The following is an 18935-nucleotide window of genomic DNA, read 5'->3' as shown; positions in this document are numbered from 1 at the left end:
CGTCGACGGTCAATGTGTGCGAGCGTAATGGGGAGAAAACTCAAGGTTCAACGTGAAAACGTATATAATGCATAATGCAATTCAAATGTAATGTATCTGATCGGAGGCAAAGCCGACACGCGATACATACAAAAAATCACATGTTCATGCCTGTATTCATTACCGCATGGCTATAGACCGAGCGTGTACGTTTGTAGCTGCAGTGGCGCGCCCTGACACAGTCCGGTCAGTAATGCCTTTGACAAAGCAAGGTCCCTGCAACCACCGAAGCATTGCCATGAACGCTTCAGCAACAAGCTGCACAGTTTTATAGAAGTTGTTTAGAACATTCAAACGCCATCTGTTTGATGGAGGTCCGTACTAATGCAACGTTGCAGTACCGCCACTGTTCCCCGTTTCATGGGAAACAAACTTTTCAAATCGTGAAAAACTGAAGACCGATCGGAGACAGGCCCAGGTCTCACCTACAAGTCGTCACAGCTAGAAGAAATAACTAGAATTGGTGAGGGAAGACAAACGGTCATAGGGGCAGAAGTGAGGGTGCAATATGAATGAAATCTTATGCGCTTCCGTGCTTAAGCCGTAGATTCGCCTTGGCAAACAGAACAGGTAGAGAGGTGAGACCAGCTGTATGACGTTGGTAAACGTATCATCTACCAGCCGTTAAGGGATCTCAGTACTGTATGCAAATCATCGGGCAATATCAACACTGTCCGACCCACGGGCTGTCCGTTCCTGAAACTCAGTTGGTTGGGACGCCGAAGTTTGGATTCAGTCACTCGTGGCTGGGTGGATTTGAGTCGCTTCAGGCGCTCTTAATTTGTTTCTGACTGGGATGGTCTGCAGCCGGTAGTAGCGGTCGCGCTAAAGGTCAGGTTACGTGATAGGGCGAGGACCGTTCTGAGCACTATAGCACGCTAAACTTTCGTCACAAAATTCTGCCGCTGGACCAATATTTCACAGTCGGGTAATATAATCCGGGTGCAATAAGTAATGCTTAGCGTCCGTGCTGATTCCAGAAATTCGCCCATTAAAAGAACTTGGACTACATCGCAATTACCCTTCCGGAAATTCAGCCTTAAATACAACACACACTGGCCTGAACCAGGTCAGATGGGGCAAAGCTAGCTGCATACTAGGCTAACCACTTTGTTTGTTTGTTGTTTGACCATACCAGTCTCATCTGATGCATTCTTATGCACTAGTCGTCACGTCCAGTCCCGTGCTGCGCCGTTCTGTCCCGTCGCGTACGGGACGGGAGGGGACGGGACGGCCTGGTCTTGTCTTGTTCTGCTCTCTGTCCTTTCGTCTGCCCTGCCCTCTGCCATAGGGCCTAACACCCTCTATCCTCTAATGACCCCCGTCAATTACTGTCCTTGTTCTGCCGTGTGCTGCGCATTCTGTCCGGTACTCTGTCTCCTACGCTGTTATCTCTCATGCTGGCAACACCATGCACATGGACTGCGCCCCTGACGGACCTGGTCTCGCCGACCTCAAAACCAGACAAGAACGTACCACACGTAGGCTTCGGAAGTGGTTCGGCGCCAACTCTCTCCAAATTAACGGAACAAAAACTATTTGTTATGCTCGTAGGATAAAAGCAAAATTTAAGAAGTCAGCTGACTTCACGTTTAAGTAAACGGTTCGACCGTACATACCTCAAGTGGCATCAACATTTCCAGCATCATAGCTGACTCCGGTGTGTCAAGGGGTGCCCATGTCTCGAGCGTGGTGAAAAAGAGTAGCATTCTTGTTTCGCTGCACAAATGTTGTCATTACTCTACTTCGGATCTTCTCGAAGTCATTATCCAGGCGTATATATTCCTTCACATCATTTACTGCCTGTGCGTGTGACCTGACACCGTAACAGCCACCATCTGGATGGCTTCCACATACTGATGCTGATACTAATACTGTCCTACCCTTTCCCGTGCTCTGCCTTATACCTTGCCGTATACCCCCTATTATGTGCTCTGTCAATGTTCTTTATTGGCTTTTGCCCTGCTTTTCCCAGTTCAGTCCCTTTATTGCCATAACCTGATCTGTCACGCCCTTCGGCATCACCTTCTGGTCCACTCTTTCCTTCTACCCCCCCCCCCCCCCGCCTCCCTCCTGTCCCCTGCCCTCTCTGCGCACTGCAATGCATTCCGGCCTGCGTCCCGTCCGCTCTCCAATGGGGCAAGGTCGTCTGTTGTGCGGTTTGCCGCTTATGTGCTGTCCTGTCCGGATGCTGTGTAGCACGAACATGTCGTCGATGGTCAGTATTATCTGACGTCCGTGCTGTCCTGTCCGGATACTGTGTAGCACGAACATGTCGTCGATGGCGGTATTATCTGGCGCTGCGTGTCTGGTAAGACAGCGCTGCTTTGTGCTTGTGTAAGGCTGCTGCGGTGGTAACGTAGGAGGCCGTTTTGGACTATTTTATGGAAATGTCCACGGTGGTCAAATATTTCGTGTCGGGACACCGAAGACACCATTTGAATTTGAATTGGCGTTCAAGTACGCATTCTTTGCTCCCAAATAGAGCACGTGTTGACGGTGCGGACCTTGCCAGGCCCCTGACGATGTCAGTAAACACGTCAACGCTCCAGATCAACGCTGCCTGCCTACTATGGCTCAGAACAGACGCGATTCTGCCCACTATGGCTCAGGGCAGGCGCGATCCTGCCCACTGCGGCCTGAACTGCTCACCGTCGCGCTCCGACCGGCGCCGAGCCCCTCCGACGGCGCCCGTCGGCGCGTGCGGCCCGAGCCAGACCAGTGTGGACCGGCTGGTGGCGCGGTCAGCACGCCCGTCGCCCAGCTGCGTGCAGGTAGGTCACGGTGCTGACATTCTCGAGACGCCGCGCCACGCTGCTCACGTGCCGTCACATGTGTACGCTCCGCTTGGGTGACAAAGAAGCTCAGGAACGTTGACACGTACAGCTGCGGGGTCTGGGCGCATTTTTCATCATTTCATCGATACACCGTAGAGTTAATGTTTGCAAGGCAATGCTTCAGTTTGTGAAACAACCATCAGCAGGTGTGCTGTTCATTACTGTTGGATACCTCTCACGAATTCACAAATCGCTGAACGAGAAGTAGTATCACAGGAGTAGCGTTTCAAATCGAGATAAGATCGGTCGCAGTGGCCAGTCAGTATTTTCAGGGATTGCTCTATTGGTGACTGTGTGTTGGGGTGAACGAATTTGGCATAAATCCACACAATATTGCATTACTGAGATATACATAGAAACGCCTTGAGCTCCTGGCTTTCAAGATTTATGAGTTTAGAAGTCTTATGTTGCCAGTCATCAACCTCTAATATACTAGGAGTTGCTGGTTTAACGACGCTGTGCAAATTCATCGGTTATATTATCAACACTGGACGGCTCAGCTGCGTTTATGATCACAGGTAATCATGAGCATCATTTTCAGCAACATCTGGTGAGGTTTATCGCCAATATGAAAGCGGCCAAATAATTCAGGGCCGCCGAAGCTTGAGAAAAAAGCGTTCCCCAAATTTGCATACGCAGCTCGAAAAACTTTTATATGATCGGATCACTTCAGGTTATGAAACTCGAGCTCAACTCAACTTTTTGCCTTAGAGTGCTCGCTCTTCGCATTGCAATTCCTGTTAGGCACGAATAAGAGTACCTTTAGTTCGTAATTTCCAATAATTTTAGCCTAAGGGTTATGGGATTGTGCATGCTTGCACCTTGTATGCATGATTCACATGTGCTTGGCTTACTATGCAAGGGCCTAATGCGCCGTAGCCAAGTCAGCGCCATATATTTCAAGCTATAGATATGGGAACCATCTAATCTGCACCATGACATATGCAGATCATTCTAGTAACCTTTGCTGCAGTAGCACCGGAACGTGTTTTATTGTTATATAGCTCTGAACTCAGGGAGCTAGAATTGCTTTTGAACTAGGGTGGGAGCGAAAAATTCCATCGCAAAAAGGCCGTGCAGGAGTGAGAAATCAATTCACAGTAGATGGAGCTAATGAGCTGGTGACTGATGCTTCAGCAAACAAAGGCATCTATTTCAAGTTGGCATGGACGTATTATCATAAACCTGACAAACTTTTTGGTTAACATATTAGGCCGTTAAAGTGAAACAGAATACATTAAAGCATGACAGTGTTATAAGCATAAATAATTTTTAACACCAAAAGTTTGATGCTGTACTTTGCACTTCACTTCCACAGCACTTTAACACAAAACAAAGCAAAGGGATTGAATAACAAAATCACAGAAAATTCAACAAGCATAAAGCACTCAAACAAAAGAACCTTGGACTCCTACACATCAGAGCATCATGAAGTCAAACACAATATACATACCTTTGGCTTTTGCTAAGATGGGGTCAGGGAAAACAAACATTTTGCCACTGTTTCTTACGAAATACCAATGCTTATTCCACGAAAGTAGCCTAACTTTGCCCAACGTAAAGAGGCCTTACTTCATATCATCCTGTCTAACCTGTTTGTATCACAGCAGCAGCTGTGAGCTACTGATTCTTGCACAATTCCCATTGCCACTTGTCATGCACTTGACCAACTTAACCTAACTTAGAGTAGCCCATATGTTGTACATCATCTCAACTCACCTATCTGTTGACAGCAGCACTTATGATAAAAACATGACATAGCTAATTTTTGGCTGGTTTCAACTTGCATTTTTGTTCAGCTCATTTATGTATGCTTGTTGACATCAGACAAAGTCGACAGCACACAAATCAAAACACTTGAAATCACTTTGAACAACTTACTCTGATTGCCATAGCTAACCTATGTTAAGGGCAATAATGGGTATGCTCCACAAAACAATCTCTCTTCTCCGAAAGTAACGTAACCTTTAGATGACCATGCCAGTATTGCTGTTTGCCTTTTCAGCTACAGCAAAGGCATCTACTTAGGCTTGTTTATTCATATTAATTACAAAGTTTGAGATGTTGGCTTCACAGTTTAAATGGGATGGTCTGACTATTTGCTACATACTAATATTCGACTCATATTCTAATTGCTATGCAGCTTAGAGTTTCCCTGTGTTAAAAATATAGTGCATATACACAGAACAGTCATTTGCCAGCCAGCAAACCATGACAACTATGAAAACAAAACATCTGGTTACAGAATCATGAGAGACCACTTCAAGAAATTTTGGGGCAAGTAATCAAGAGTATGAAACATGGTAAGCCCAATGCATGACTTGTGGCATCATAATTTGTCTGACGACAAAACTCGATCGATTGAAACAGAAAATGGCTAGCTCTGGTCACCATTCATGTGTTGAAAGCAGGTAAGGTAAGCAATTGCTTGAATCACAGGAGGCTTACTGGCTTCCTCCTGCTCCCCCAAGACGAAAAGTCAGTACCTTTTGCATGGTCTGCTGGCAGACAGGGTCATCCCACTCACCCCCCAAATATAAATATCAATCATGCCACCGACCTATGAGATTAAAATGCGAAACAAGTAAGAAGTGTGCATGACAAATATCTCCAGGGGGCTTTCGCCATAAAACACTTCTGTATTACCTGCGTCAGGCCTGTCCCAAAGCTCTGTATGGCAGCATTAGGATTGCCTTGTCAGGTAGCCTAGTGAGTTAGACACTCGAAAGGCTTAGATTTATCATTATTGAGCACCGCCATGAACCAAGACAACGGTTAAACGAGGGTTTCACAGGGTAAAAATGGCGGTAGAAATAAGTTTCGTGCTTCAAGTTGTCTCCTTTATTCCCCGTGAATTGTTCACTCTTGAGTGCATATCAAACATGTTTGGGCGGCTGCCGAATTAATCCAATTTATGTATGAAATACGTGCGAGTTTGCAGTTGGAGAATCTTGCAGAGAAATTGGTTAACATTTTAAGCAACAGATGGTACCTCTAGAGACAGTCCAAAAAAAAGGAAGAATATAGTGTTATCACACTCGTATGATACCACGAAAAATAGAAGAAGTCAGATAATTATAACGATCGATATATATTTGTTACCAGCTGAGTTGACTTAAAATCTGTTAAAATAAGTGCTCAAATGGTGATATCCACCATGTAAATTTAATATGGAGGACATTTCTTGAATCCTTTACTCCTGCATTTTAGGAATTATCGGGGAAAAGAAATACGTGGAGTAAAATTATCTACCAGGTCTTGCTGGTGTTCAAACCAGGCCCTGTTTTTGTGGTGGTGAGACGAAAAATAGCAGATGCGTGAAAACCTTGCATTTGGCACACAGCTGCCGATGGTAATGCATTTTGTAAAGAAGCCAAACTTAATGTGTGCAAGCGGCTTGAGTCACTAGGGTTCTTGGGCTTGGAGGTGCCTGGCGCCCTTGCTCTGTGCATACAAAGACATGATTCAGATGAAGATGAGGCAGGACGTAGGTATAGGTGTCCAGGTTCTGCAGAGCCTCGTTTATGCTTGGTGGTTTCAAGTTAGCTCGGTTTTGGACGACATCTGAAAAACTCAGAAAGGGAAATAGGGGTTTGGCATGTGCGATTAGACAATGTCAGACGGGAGTGAAAAATTCATATAAAATATGGGGAAAAGGAGGGAAAATTTCCTCCTCATAGGGTGTTGCTTTACACCCAAAGTCGGCAATTATAGGACACTATCTGATCTTGCCCGGCATCAATGCTGTGCAGGGTGCTTGCAAGAGCAAACCTCTTGACTGGTTCGTAGTGGCCACAGTCATGAGAATGATGTGCAGCGTTTTATGTAATCAACAAAATGAAAAAGAGAGAAATACTACTCATCATTGTGAGATAATAGAAAATCTAATGTTTTAACAGGCAACTTAAGAAAGCGTTGGAAAGCGCACACTCGCAGTGCACTCAAAGTCATGCAAGTGGTTCTAACCGGTTATAACCGATGTTATCTGGCTCAAACTTGCTTCCCATTGTCAGGACGGGTGTTTTGCCAGTGTTTGTCGGAAGAGGGAGCCCCATGTGCCTGGCAACACTGATCAGCTGAACATAGACCGCTGTCGGAGCCGTCACGCATCTAGGGTTCATGCCGTCGGTTTACGCAGACTGTCGGACTGTCACACGCGAATTTCGGCTCGCACGGCGAGTTAAGAGATTCGGTGTGTTTACAGCCACTGCGAATGGTCAAATGTTTCGCCGTGTCGGCTCCCGCGACAGGGTTTTAGTGGTCCGGTTTGTGTTCATTCATACGGTGATTGATCCGGCGTGTCTGTTCCCGCGGTGATTGATCCGGTGTGTCCGCTCCCACGGTGATTGGTCCAGGGTGTCCGCTCTCACGGTGATTGGTCCAGGGTGTCCGCTGTCACGGTGATTGGTTCTGTGTGTACGCTCCCACGGCGATTGGCCCGGTGTGTCCGCTCCTACGGCGATTGGTCCAGTGTGTCCACTCCCACGGCGATTGATCCGGTGTGTCCGCTACCACGGTGAATGGTCCAGGGTGTTCGCTCTCACGGTGGTTGGTTTGATGTGTCCGCTCCCACGGCTATTGGTCCGGTGTGTTCACTCCCACGGGGATTGGTCCGGTGTGTCCGCTCCCACGGTGATTGGCCCAGTGTATCCGCTGTCACGATGATTGGTTCGGTGTGTCCGCTCCCATGGTGATTGGTTCGGTGTGTCCGCTCCCACGGTGATTGGTACGGAGTGGAGGCGTCCGCGGCAGGTGGACACACCGGTCGAACAGACTAAGTGTGGAGAGACGCGCTTCCGGTGTGACATCTGCTTAGATGGGTAATGTACAACAAACTCCTGATTATTATTCAGAATGTCCGCACCGGGGCGTCAGTTTCAAACGTGAAATCCTGACGTCCCAAAAACAGATCATGCAAGAGCCACAGGGGAAGAAGGCTTTGTATATCTCATGTTGGAAAGAATTCGAGTAGTGACGTTGAATTCCAGCATCAATTAAACGTCGAGGAATATGAATGAAGCGATCTTTGGGGGTCAGATCAGGTCTTCGGACTAGAAGGAATGTAATTAAGTCCCCTGCCTGTATTCAAAGCCGGGTGCCTTTACTACCACTGAGGCTGTGCGGAGCATGTCTGGCACGCCGAGTCATATCCTGATCACAATCCCTCGATGTGCCTGAGTTGTAATGAAATGAGGTCATAAGGGCCAAACTTAGCGCTAAGACCGTAACCCTTAATCTCCACAACTAAGGGCAGTGAGATAACTTAACAAACGGCATTTGCCGTTCCTTGTCAACTTACATCGGGCATGCATTAATGCAACCGTAAGAGTGTCAAATCAAACCGTTAACAGTGAGATCAATTATCTACAAATTTCTTCCTTAGACATAATTATCCTGGCTGGCCTTGGGGGACCGGGCGTCCTGCCAAAAATATGTAGCCTGGTCTCATCGCGGACCTGACAAAATGTTGCAAATTAATAGATGACAGTACTCTATAGCACATTATAGAACAAATCGTTTTATTAGTTGTACGAACGGGAATTTTGCATTGCTTGCAATTTTCAAGTTTCTACCATGTAAGCCACCGAATGTGACAACATTCTCAGAGCTCTGTGAAGGACATATGGAAAACGACTTTTATTTCCGTACGTGCGTAAGACCTCGCAGACCGGACAAGCATATGGTTTAAACATGACGTAACCATTGCCAACGTCAAAGTTTCTTTGACCCAACCACGCAGGTTGACTCGCGGAGGTACAGCAATCCCCATCTCCCTTCCGCCCCCGCGAGTAGTGGCGGAACCGCCATAGCTGGCGAACGACGTTGAGATCATGCACACCTTAAAGCTTTGCTATCTTCAGTTTTTTTAAACAGCAAATTAATATCCCCGGACGCAGTTTTTCAACCAAGACAGATGACCCGAAGGGCTGCTGTTGTTGCGCCCTCTCTTCTGCCGTAATTACATGGACTAGTAATTATCTTATGGGTTATGATAGGTGATCTGCAGGTGATAGCTGTGTCCAATGGGGTCCGTTATGGGCAAACAACATCCAGAATGCTACAGAACAAAAAAAAAATTGACAACCTACCATGTCGTCTGAGTACGGAAGGCACGCGCTAACTTTCTATGTTATCAATTCAAGAGCTTCTTTTTTGCAGACCCAATTATGGACAGAAACTGTCATGATTTGACCTGGTAATGTACACGGTATTCGTCACGTGCATATTCCCGTTCGCGACCACCTATTTAAAGGGAGTGTTCAACATTTCAGGACATTGAGAAGGCAAGCATCCTATATGATGGAAAAGTTCACTTGTAGGTATTGTTTCAAGTCAGCAAAAAACTGTTCTAGTTAACACAATATCACTATGTAGCGAATACTCTTCTCAATCCGTCATCGTGCGCTTGCGTCATGGAACTTCTCTATGCCGTCACAGGCGCTGCCGGACTGGCCGGTGTCAGAATCGTCACTGCAGCTGACGGGCTGGCTCACTTGTGCTTCTACTCGCCGCATGGTAGTTTGTTAATTTATGCGTGCGTGATAAACTCGACGATCGTTTGGCGCGCGTTTTATCCCTTTCTTCTGGCTGTTTGGTTTATTTTTCCCTGCTAATATGTTGTTTACCTGTATTTGCATTCTCTGCTCCGGCGCCGTTATTAAATTTTCGCTTCCCAGCCTCATTTCCGTCATCATTTATGGATCTGCACACATACTTGCATTGTATTCCGCAAAACGCGAATGGTGTTCAAAACATGCATTTGACGCATTAAGCTGCTTGAAAACCAGCTGCTGACCATTCCCAGTTGAAAACCAGCTGGAAATGATCTGAAACATGGCTATGCCAGTTTCATCGGAACTGAGAACCGTTTATTGGCGTTGTATTGTTGCTACAGCCGGCTGCCAGGGTGGCTGCGAGAGAGAGAGAGAGAGAGAGAGAGAGAGAGGAGAGAGAGAGAGAGAGAGAGAGAGAGAGAGAGAGAGAGAGAGAGAGAGAGAGAGAGAGAGAGAGAGAGAGAGAGAGAGAGAGAGGAGAGAGAGAGACACTAGAGAGAGAGAGAGAGAGAGAGAGAGAGAGAGAGAGAGAGAGAGAGAGAGAGAGAGAGAGAGAGAGTTGATATGCAGAGGTAGTGAGCACGCCGCTCGAGCCGGAGGCCCCTCTCAGATGCGTTATCGCGGCGCGGAAATCTGGCCTCCGCTCCGTTGGTGTTTGCTCCAGTGGCCTCTCGTCCTCTGAACAGGGGGGGTGGGCCGTGCTCGGCGCGCCCCGGTTTGTCTGCCGGAATGGCACGTCCGACGGTCGGAATGTTGCCCATGTGGACCATTCAGCTCCGCTCTGCACTGCGTGTGCTAAAGCAACAAATTATCTGTCACTTCCGGAGCATTGGGACTTATGAACTACTTGTCCAGTAAATAAACACTTGGCAGTAAATGTCTCCCAATCGGAAGTGATCCTCTGAGGTATAATATGTCATTCATCGCTCGGAGCAAAGATATAGCCTCTCATAATTGGGGAAGTGTATCACGTCCGTTTAAGTGCGAAAACGGGTAAATTCCTGGAAATGTTTTCCTCCTGCTTTCACTGATAGCTGTATTCTTCTTCTCGGGGTTTTAGCAAAAAAGTTGCGTCTTGATACAAACCTCTCCTTTGCGAGTTTGATCCTGCAAATTCCAAAAACAACTTAGCTCTGCTCGGCACTGGACAACACGAAATAGGCCTCGGTTAAAAGTGGTGAGAAGCGTCAGGGATCCTCATTGGAAAGGTTAAGGAAGGCAATTTTCGTGATCAAGGATGATGTACAATGCGTTTGAAATGGAGGGCAATTAATTACTCTTTGCATCCCAGCAAGAAGCTTTTACGTCCTTTGTGCCCTATAACGGAAACAAAGCTTACCAGAAGTCTCAAAACACCATTGTTCTGTCAGCAGCCGCTGGTTCACAGTTGACATAAGATTAGTTGACGATAGTTCACGCACGAAATGTTTCCATAAATTTATGCAATAACATTTCTCGCTTAATTATGTTGTGTCGGAAACGAACACTGAAAGCGACAGCAGCCATAGCTGGAGTCGTGTTGGTTCACGCGGCGGGAGATTCGGTATTCTGTTGTGTTCGTTCTCACGGCGAGGGGTCCAGTGTTCCGGCGTGTCCGTTCTCACGGCGTGGGGTCCAGTGTTCCGGCGTGTCCGTTCTCACAGCGAGGGGTCCAGTGTTCCGGCGTGTCCGGTCTCACGGTGACGGGTCCAGTGTTCCGGCGTGTCCGTTCTCACGGCGAGGGGTCCAGTGTTCCGGCGTGTCCGTTCTCACGGCGAGGGGTCCAGTGTTCCGGCGTGTCCGTTCTCACGGCGAGGGGTCCAGTGTTCCGGCGTGCCCGTTCTCACGGCGAGGGGTCCAGTGTTCCGGCTTGTCCGTTCTCACGGCGAGGGGTCCAGTGTTCCGGCGTGTCCGTTCTCACGGCGAGGGGTTCAGTGCTCTGGCGTGTCCGTTCTCACGGCGAGAGGTCCAGTGTTCCGGCGTGTCCGCCCTCACGGCAAGGGAGCCAGTGGTCCGGTGTGTCCGTTCTCACGGCTGGGAGTTTGATGGCCGATGAGTCTGCTCTCAGGGCTAGGAGTTCAGTGGTCCGGTGAGTCCGTTTTCACGGCTAGGAGTTCGCTGATCCGGCGAGTTCTTTCTTACCGCTAGGAATTCAGTGGTCCGATGAGTCTGCCCTCACGGCTAGGTGTTTGGTGGTCGGATTAGTCCGTTCTCACAACTAGGAGTTCGGTTGTCCGGTGAGTCCGTTTTCACTGCTAGAAGTTTATTGGTGTTGTGTGGTGTGTCCGCACTGACGGTGAGTTGTCTCACTGGACCGGCAGGTTGCGAAAAAGGCTTGTTTGATTTGGTCCCTACTTTTGTATATATGATTGTTATTTAGGATGTTGTATACAGCGTGTTCATACCGAAAAGATCATAGGAATATTATAATAAGAAGATAAAGAGGCACTGATATCGGCAGCACCATGCACGTGTGCTCGACTACAGCCGCCAAGGTGTGATTTGTGCCGGTCCTGATGCAGCGTTCGAGTCATGCAGTCTAGACCGATCATACCTCATACTGGTGTATAATTTCTTCATTATTGATATCCCTTGCGCCTCGCAGAGACAACCAGTACCGCTTCGTCGTCTTTGGGGCTTTATGACACACCCATTACTTTGGCTATATGGCGCCAATACTGCTTCGGTGTCAGCAGCCGGTACAGCGCTATCGAAATATTTTATGTCTGCATACCGCACATTCCACCGTAACGATTCTTGTAGTCAACGATTGAACGCAATGGAAATTCCAAATAAGATCATACCGAAAAATAACACAAAACAGACCACCCTCAAATATGCAACGCACGATGACCAAGATATAAGATCTCGTAAACTAGGTCCACTAATAATGAAAAGCGTCTTGCGTCTCGATAACTGCCAGGGCCATTTGAGACGGGTGCCTTTATTAGGTATCATGTGGGATGCGGCGGTGGTGCGGCCGGGACCCGAACCAAGGACCGACGGGTCCACAGCCGAGTGACGTAACCCCTATACCACCCAGCCGAGTGCCATATCCCCTTTACCACCCAGCCGAGTGCCGTACGCCCTATATCACCCAGCCGAGTGTCGTAACCCCTATACCACCCAGCCGAGTGTCGTAACCCCTATACCACCCAGCCGAGTGCCGTACCCCCTATACCACCCAGCCGAGTGTCGTACCCCCTATACCACCCAGCCGAGTGTCGTACCCCCTATACCACCCAGCCGAGTGCCGTACCCCCTATGCCACCCAGCCGAGTGCCGCAACCCTATACCACCCAGCCGAGTGCCGTACCCCCTATACCACCCAACCGAGTGTCGTAACCCCTATACCACCCAGTCGAGTGCCGTACCCTCTATACCACCCAGCCGAGTGCCGTACCCCCTATACCACCCAGCCGAGTGCCGTACCCCTTTACCACCCAGCCGAGTACTGTAACCCCTATACCACCCAACCCAGTGTCGTAACCCCTTTACCACCACCACCCCTAAGTTACGTTGATGTAAACAAGAAAGACATTGAGCTTCTGGTCCTCGCCATCATGACCTCATGCATTGAGAATCACCTAGCTGGAGACGACCTCTATTACACTAGCGACAGAAGCATACTTCGCGTGGTGAGTAAGGGGGGTGGGGGGACTGAATCACGAAAGATTATGGAATTTTTCAAACTCGCCAACTAACGTCCTCGACGACGGATCTTGCCCATTTTTCTCTCAAACTGGGCGGGGGAAGATTGGGCTCCAAGTTAGGGGCTTAGACCCCCCAAACTGAACTGAAAACTACACTCCTGACTAGTGGCATCAGTTCAACGCCGCCATCAAACAACCGTTGAAGTATCTTATTGATATTTTTCAAAGTATATACCAGTGATCGTGCATTGACGTCCCTTACCCAGTAACTTATCGTCGATTATTTTCAATATAAGCTCACCCAGACACTCGGGTAGATTATTCTCAACATAAGAACTCATGATAAAGGGCGTAAACTCCGAGGCTTACCAGCGAGGGGGCGCTTGGCTAACTGATCGTCGACTCTCCTTGACGCTCCTAGTCGACACTATTCGCCTCTAAACCCCATGGTAGCCATTCTTGGATGCCCCAGTATCCCCTGTTAATTGCTCGAGACCCCATTTGTCCTAGATGGCCTTAGCCGTTTCGACGACCTCGTTGACCCCGTAAGTGCCGTTGGCCCAGTGCTCCAGTGTCCCGAGGAGCACCCGAGGGCGCCAGTGTCCCAGGGTCTCCAGCTGGGCCGTGGGGGCGGGGGAGGACGCCAGTGTACCTGGATCTCGAGCTGGGCCCGGGGGGCGCTGGTGTCGCCAGCGTCTCGAGCCGGACCGGAGGGTGACGTCGGGGCCTCCAGCATCTCGAGCTGGTCCCGGGGGTGCCGGCGTCCCGGCGCCTCCAGCTGGACCGGCTCCCTGTCGTTCTGCGCCAGCCGGTCGATGTGTCGGCGCCCGGCGGCCGTGACGGCGGGCCCGCCCCAGTCCGGCCCGTTAACCGCCCGGTTACCCGCCTTCCCGTCTGATTTGTCGTCGGCGTCGGCGCTGCGTCGGAGGCGGTCGGCCGGGCGCCCCGACCGGCCGACCACCCGTCCGCACCCTGGTGAGTGGCCAGTGGCCGCCTGGCGCCCCGACCGGCCGACCACCCGTCCGCACCCCGGTGAAAGTGTCCAGCGGCCGCCTGGCGCCTCGACCGGCCGACCACCCGTCCGCACCCCGGTGAGAGTGTCCAGCGGCCGCCTGGCGCCCCGACCGGCTGACCACCCGTCCGCACCCCGGTGAGAGTGTCCAGCGGACGCCGGGCGCCTCGACCGGCCGACCACCCGTCCGCACCCCGGTGAGAGTGTCCAGCGGCCGCCTGGCGCCTCGACCGGCCGACCACCCGTCCGCACCCCGGTGAGGGTGTCCAGCGGCCGCCTGGCGCCTCGACCGGCCGACCACCCGTCCGCACCCTGGTGAGTGTCCAGCGGCCGCTTGGCGCCTCGACCGGCCGACCACCCGTCCGCACCCCGGTGAGAGTGTCCAGCGGACGCCTGGCGCCTCGACCGGCTGACCTCCCGTCCGCACCCCGGTGAGAGTGTCCAGCGGCCGCCTGGCGCCTCGACCGGCCGACCACCCGTCCGCACCCCGGTGAGAGTGTCCAGCGGCCGCCTGGCGCCTCGACCGGCCGACCACCCGTCCGCACCCCGGTGAGAGTGTCCAGCGGACGCCTGGCGTCTCGACCGGCTGACCACCCGTCCGCACCCTGGTGAGAGTGTCCAGCGGCCACCGGCAGCGCGGCCACCGCCTCATCTGTTGCGTTGTCGGCCCTGTCTGCGGCCGCCGCAAACAGTCGGAAGTTCAGGGTGGGCCAGAGACGGCTCCAGGTCAGCGATGACTACAGGCAGCCAAGGACGGGTCAGAGACGACTACAGGCAGCCAAAGATGGGTCAGTGACGACTCCAGGCGGCCGAGGATGGGTCAGAGACTACTACAGGCAGCCGAGGATAGGTCAGAGACGACTGCAGGCAGCCGAGGATAGGTCAAAAACGGCTACAGATGGAAAAGGACGGGCCGAAGAAGTTTCACGGATTAGAGTATCCTAACATTTCATTACTGTAAATAATCCTGCATCTGGCTGGCTCGTCACTGGTTGCCACTGACGACGCTGTGTTCAACCGATGTCTCTCCAAGAAGGAGAACGTAATTAATTACCATGGCGAATAAGCCAAGTTCGGCAAAAGCTGGAACGCGTCAGGGAATGTAAAATAAACGCAATGCCTTGCCCACATATGCCACATAGACTGGACCACGTACATCGAGTGTTTCACTCGGGACGAAATCTGCACCTGACGTCTGGTTAATGCGGTATGCGGGGTTGATCGGCCCTTGACGCTGCATGACAGTGCAGTGATACAGTTGAACTCTAAGCTGAACCAACATCAGACGCATAACAATATACGTAACTAGTAAATGGAACCATAACGTGGAAGAACTGAAACTGCTGCATGCATTTACACACGTTTACACAGTTGCGTATGCTGCGGATATGTACGGGTGCTTAAGCTCACTGCGACTTGTGGGAGATGTCAGGAAAACATTGATTCACACTGGAGCATATATAATTGCGTTTAGAGATCATTTGTCATGACTTCTGAGAGTATTTATGCTTTGCATGCGCGTTGTTTCCCAGTGAATATTGCTTAGCAACTCGCATTGTTAAAGCTAACTACCCAGCTTGGTCAATATAAATCCAGATACGAAATATCCCGGGTGTAAAACCTTTAATGTTACCAAAATATCCAGATAACTGAAAGTGGAATCATATCAATATAATGCTTCGACCTCTTGCAATTTGCCACACAATGAGCCATCTTGGCTGACCTGAATGTTGTTACGAAACATACAAGGCGCGATGAACCAAGTCACTTGCCTGATGTGTAAGTTTTGTATGCACAGCCGACCCCACAAAATACTGCTCGAAGCGACGCTAATGTGCTTGTCATGAGACAGACTCGCCGACCGGGTTTAAGAAATGGCCAGCTGCTGATGAGAAACAGTCCATTACCAGTAAAACTTTTGCATCCTGTTGTATCCAGTGGCGGCCATTCATCGCGTCACTGACGGGGAGTTATACCCCTGGTGGCCAACTTTGTTGTGCAGCTTTGTGATGCGAATTACCTTAGCTACAGAGGCAGCGTCGTCCCGTTCTGTTTATTAAAGGGCCCCAGGGCATGCTGCAGAGCGTTATTTCCCCCGTGGCATGCACCGCGTGTATTAGGAGTGACGTTGGTGCGCCAGTTATGCCGCCGTGATAACGCCGCGCCAGTTATGTCGCCGGACGTACCGTGATTTGGTGTCATGCACCGGCACCAGACCCGTGATCTGCGGCGCCCGGGGGCAGTATTTCATTTAAAACCTTAACAGCAGAGGCTGGGCGGTGTATCTCCTCTACACTCATTGTGTGGCTAGGATATTGTCTGGCTTTGGATCTAGTAAGGCTTAGAAATTCCGATCGACGATGTTAGTGCATTTGGGGTAGTTAGCGCTATTAATAGTAATGATTGCGGTATTACGTCTCACCGACTGCCAGGACCATTTCGAAACGGATGCCTTTATTAGGTATCTGGGATGCGTTGGTAACGTGGCCGGGACCCGAACCCAACACTGGTAGGTCTAGAGCCGAATTCCCCAACCACTTCACCACCCCCGCCCCAAGTGACGTTCGTCCCTCAGTTCCGACGTTGGTTAGTTTACGCTTTCTGCCGACTCAATCACCAAAAGACGTGCAGCAGCCAGTCAGCAGTCATGCAAAACGAGGCATGTCGTCTCTCCAATGCTGGCGCCACATTGTGGCAAAAGAATTAAAGAGACACAAATTTTCCGGGATAATTTGCCGCAGAGTAGTATGATGCGGACATTGAATGATGTCGCATTTTGGTGGAGTCATGTCTTGCGTATGGTGGTCCGTCAGAGCCTCTCCACCTTGATGCACGCTTGTGCCATTTTCCCATTGCAATCTCCGTTTCCCTGTTGGGAATAAAATCGGTCTCGTCTCATTGTCAGTCTCTGGTCTCAAACATCTTTTTTTGCGATTTATACAATTTATACGTTTCCCATGTTAAGCGAATGGTGGGTCAGTTATTGATATGTTATCACCGCTATCCCAAGTCGTACGCAGCCTACACAAACTGCTCAAACTCAAGTATTCCGGTGCTCTTAAAATGTCATTGCATGACCATTGACAAATTGTGGTACTTAACGTCGAAAATATCTAAGTAGAGCGATCGGTGATTATAATGCTAACAATGCCGTCGAGCGGGTGGCCAAATGCCTAGTCCTGGCCGGGCCGCTGAAGCTACAAAGCTTAGGCGCGGGTGCCCAAATGCCCGGTCCTGACCGGGCCGCTGAAGCTACAAAGCTTAAGCTAAGACGCTTTGGGCCTGTTGCATCGATGTGATGTGAGTAATTTGTTATGCTGCGTGGTAGCAGCCTAATTTCTCGCACGCTGCTCGCCCAAATTGACCTTATTAACCACAAATTGACCTTATAAGCCAGTGTCCAGTGCCATTCGTATGTGTCCAGTCATGCAAGCAATACTGGACACAATTTGCCACCAGATATGAAGTGTTCGGAACGTTCGACGAGCGGGTGCTCGACGAGCGGGTGCATGGTTTGTCGTCAGGGCTGTCAAAACAGCCGAAGCATTTGACTCAGGATGCGTTTCTGTTTCAGTCTCACGTATCTTTTCGTCATTTCAAGTTTGCGGTATGATATTATTTGTCCCGTGGAACCAAATGCACCAACGTAATATGACGATTGGTGCGTGATGAAACAAAAACATGCTTCTAGGTCTAAGTTTACCGGCTATTTTGAGGGGCCTGGCAAAAAAAAAAACGTTGCGTTTTGTCCCTGGGTATCATTGTTTCCGTGCAATTCAGAACCAGATTCCTGTGGAATGCGGTGGGACCAATTTAGGTACCAGTCAAACTCACGCCAGCGTTTTATTCAATCTTTTTTTAAATTTGATCCGAACCCTTTGGATGGATTTCTGGGATCAGCGCTCACACTAAGCAGTACTTGCTATGTGGGTCCTGTCCCCCACAATCCGATCGCGCAATTCCAGGCAACGGCAGAATTTAGTGGCGAAAGCTTAACGTGCCGCAATGCCCGGCACGGTCCGTCCCGCCCTCTGACGTCGACTGACCTTTAGCGCGACAGCTGTCAGCGGCCCTCAGTTTACACCTGCTAAGGGCAAATAGCGAGTGCCCTAAAGCGACTCGAACACACCCTGCCATCGGCGGATGGATCGGAATGCCGGCGCTCTAACCAACTGAGCCACCGGGACGGAATTCGCTGCCCCCGACAGACGGACAATCACTATGTTAGATTCGACTAGGGGTATTACTACGAATACTGTGATAAGAATTTCGTAGAATCATGTTCATGAGCTTTGAGAAGGGTCGCGATTGTGAACTTGACGATGCATTCAGCTTTCCGAATTGAGCAACTGCATCATTTAGCCTTTTTAGCTCACATACTAAAGTGAATAGCAAAATACCAGCAGACATTGAAAAAATTGGACGTTGAGAGTAACAATAAAGAAATGCTCATCCATTTCTGTGAGGCATCCATGCTTCTTCTTTAGCTTCTTAGCTTTAAGTTTGTTGCTGGTAGAATGATACTTCAGCCGACACGGAAACCGCCATAACCCCAGCTATATAACCAATTGGCCGGAGAGTCTCGTGTGCCACAAGCGCCTGTCATGCTACATGAAACAATATAAATGATACATTTCGTTGGAAAGTGAGCCCATGCGACTGGCTCCAGCTGTTGAGATATTGAAGCAGATTTGCATAATGAAGCCTGCGATCACACGGCCGGTGGCTGGAAACAGCACCTGTTCGCAGCGGCCGCGTGGAGCGAAAGCACCCATTCTGTGTCCGAGACGAGGCGTCCTGCGCTAGCGCCTCATTTCGCCGTCAGAGTTGCCGCTGGCAGCGGTCTTGTCGTGGTCTTCCT

The 18935-nt window shown here is 50.0% G+C and overlaps 1 protein-coding gene across 3 annotated transcripts in view; it reads left to right on the top strand.

The window, feature by feature from the left end:
* The first annotated feature begins 2728 nt into the window (after nt 1-2728).
* LOC119099467 (acetylcholine receptor subunit alpha-like) overlaps nt 2729-18935 on the top strand; it is a 135513-nt gene continuing 119306 nt past the window's right edge. For all 3 annotated transcript variants that reach the window (XR_005094376.1, XM_037222622.1, XM_037222620.1), the window contains exon 1: nt 2729-2813. The gene's annotated coding sequence lies outside the window, so the exon portion shown is untranslated. The remainder of the gene's footprint in view (nt 2814-18935) is intronic.

The sequence above is a fragment of the Pollicipes pollicipes genome, unplaced genomic scaffold (assembly GCF_011947565.3).
Source record: "Pollicipes pollicipes isolate AB1234 unplaced genomic scaffold, Ppol_2.1 Scaffold_4740;HRSCAF=5597_pilon_pilon_pilon, whole genome shotgun sequence".
Classification (NCBI taxonomy): Eukaryota; Metazoa; Arthropoda; class Thecostraca; order Pollicipedomorpha; family Pollicipedidae; genus Pollicipes; species Pollicipes pollicipes.
This window is presented reverse-complemented; position numbering and strand designations above follow the sequence as displayed.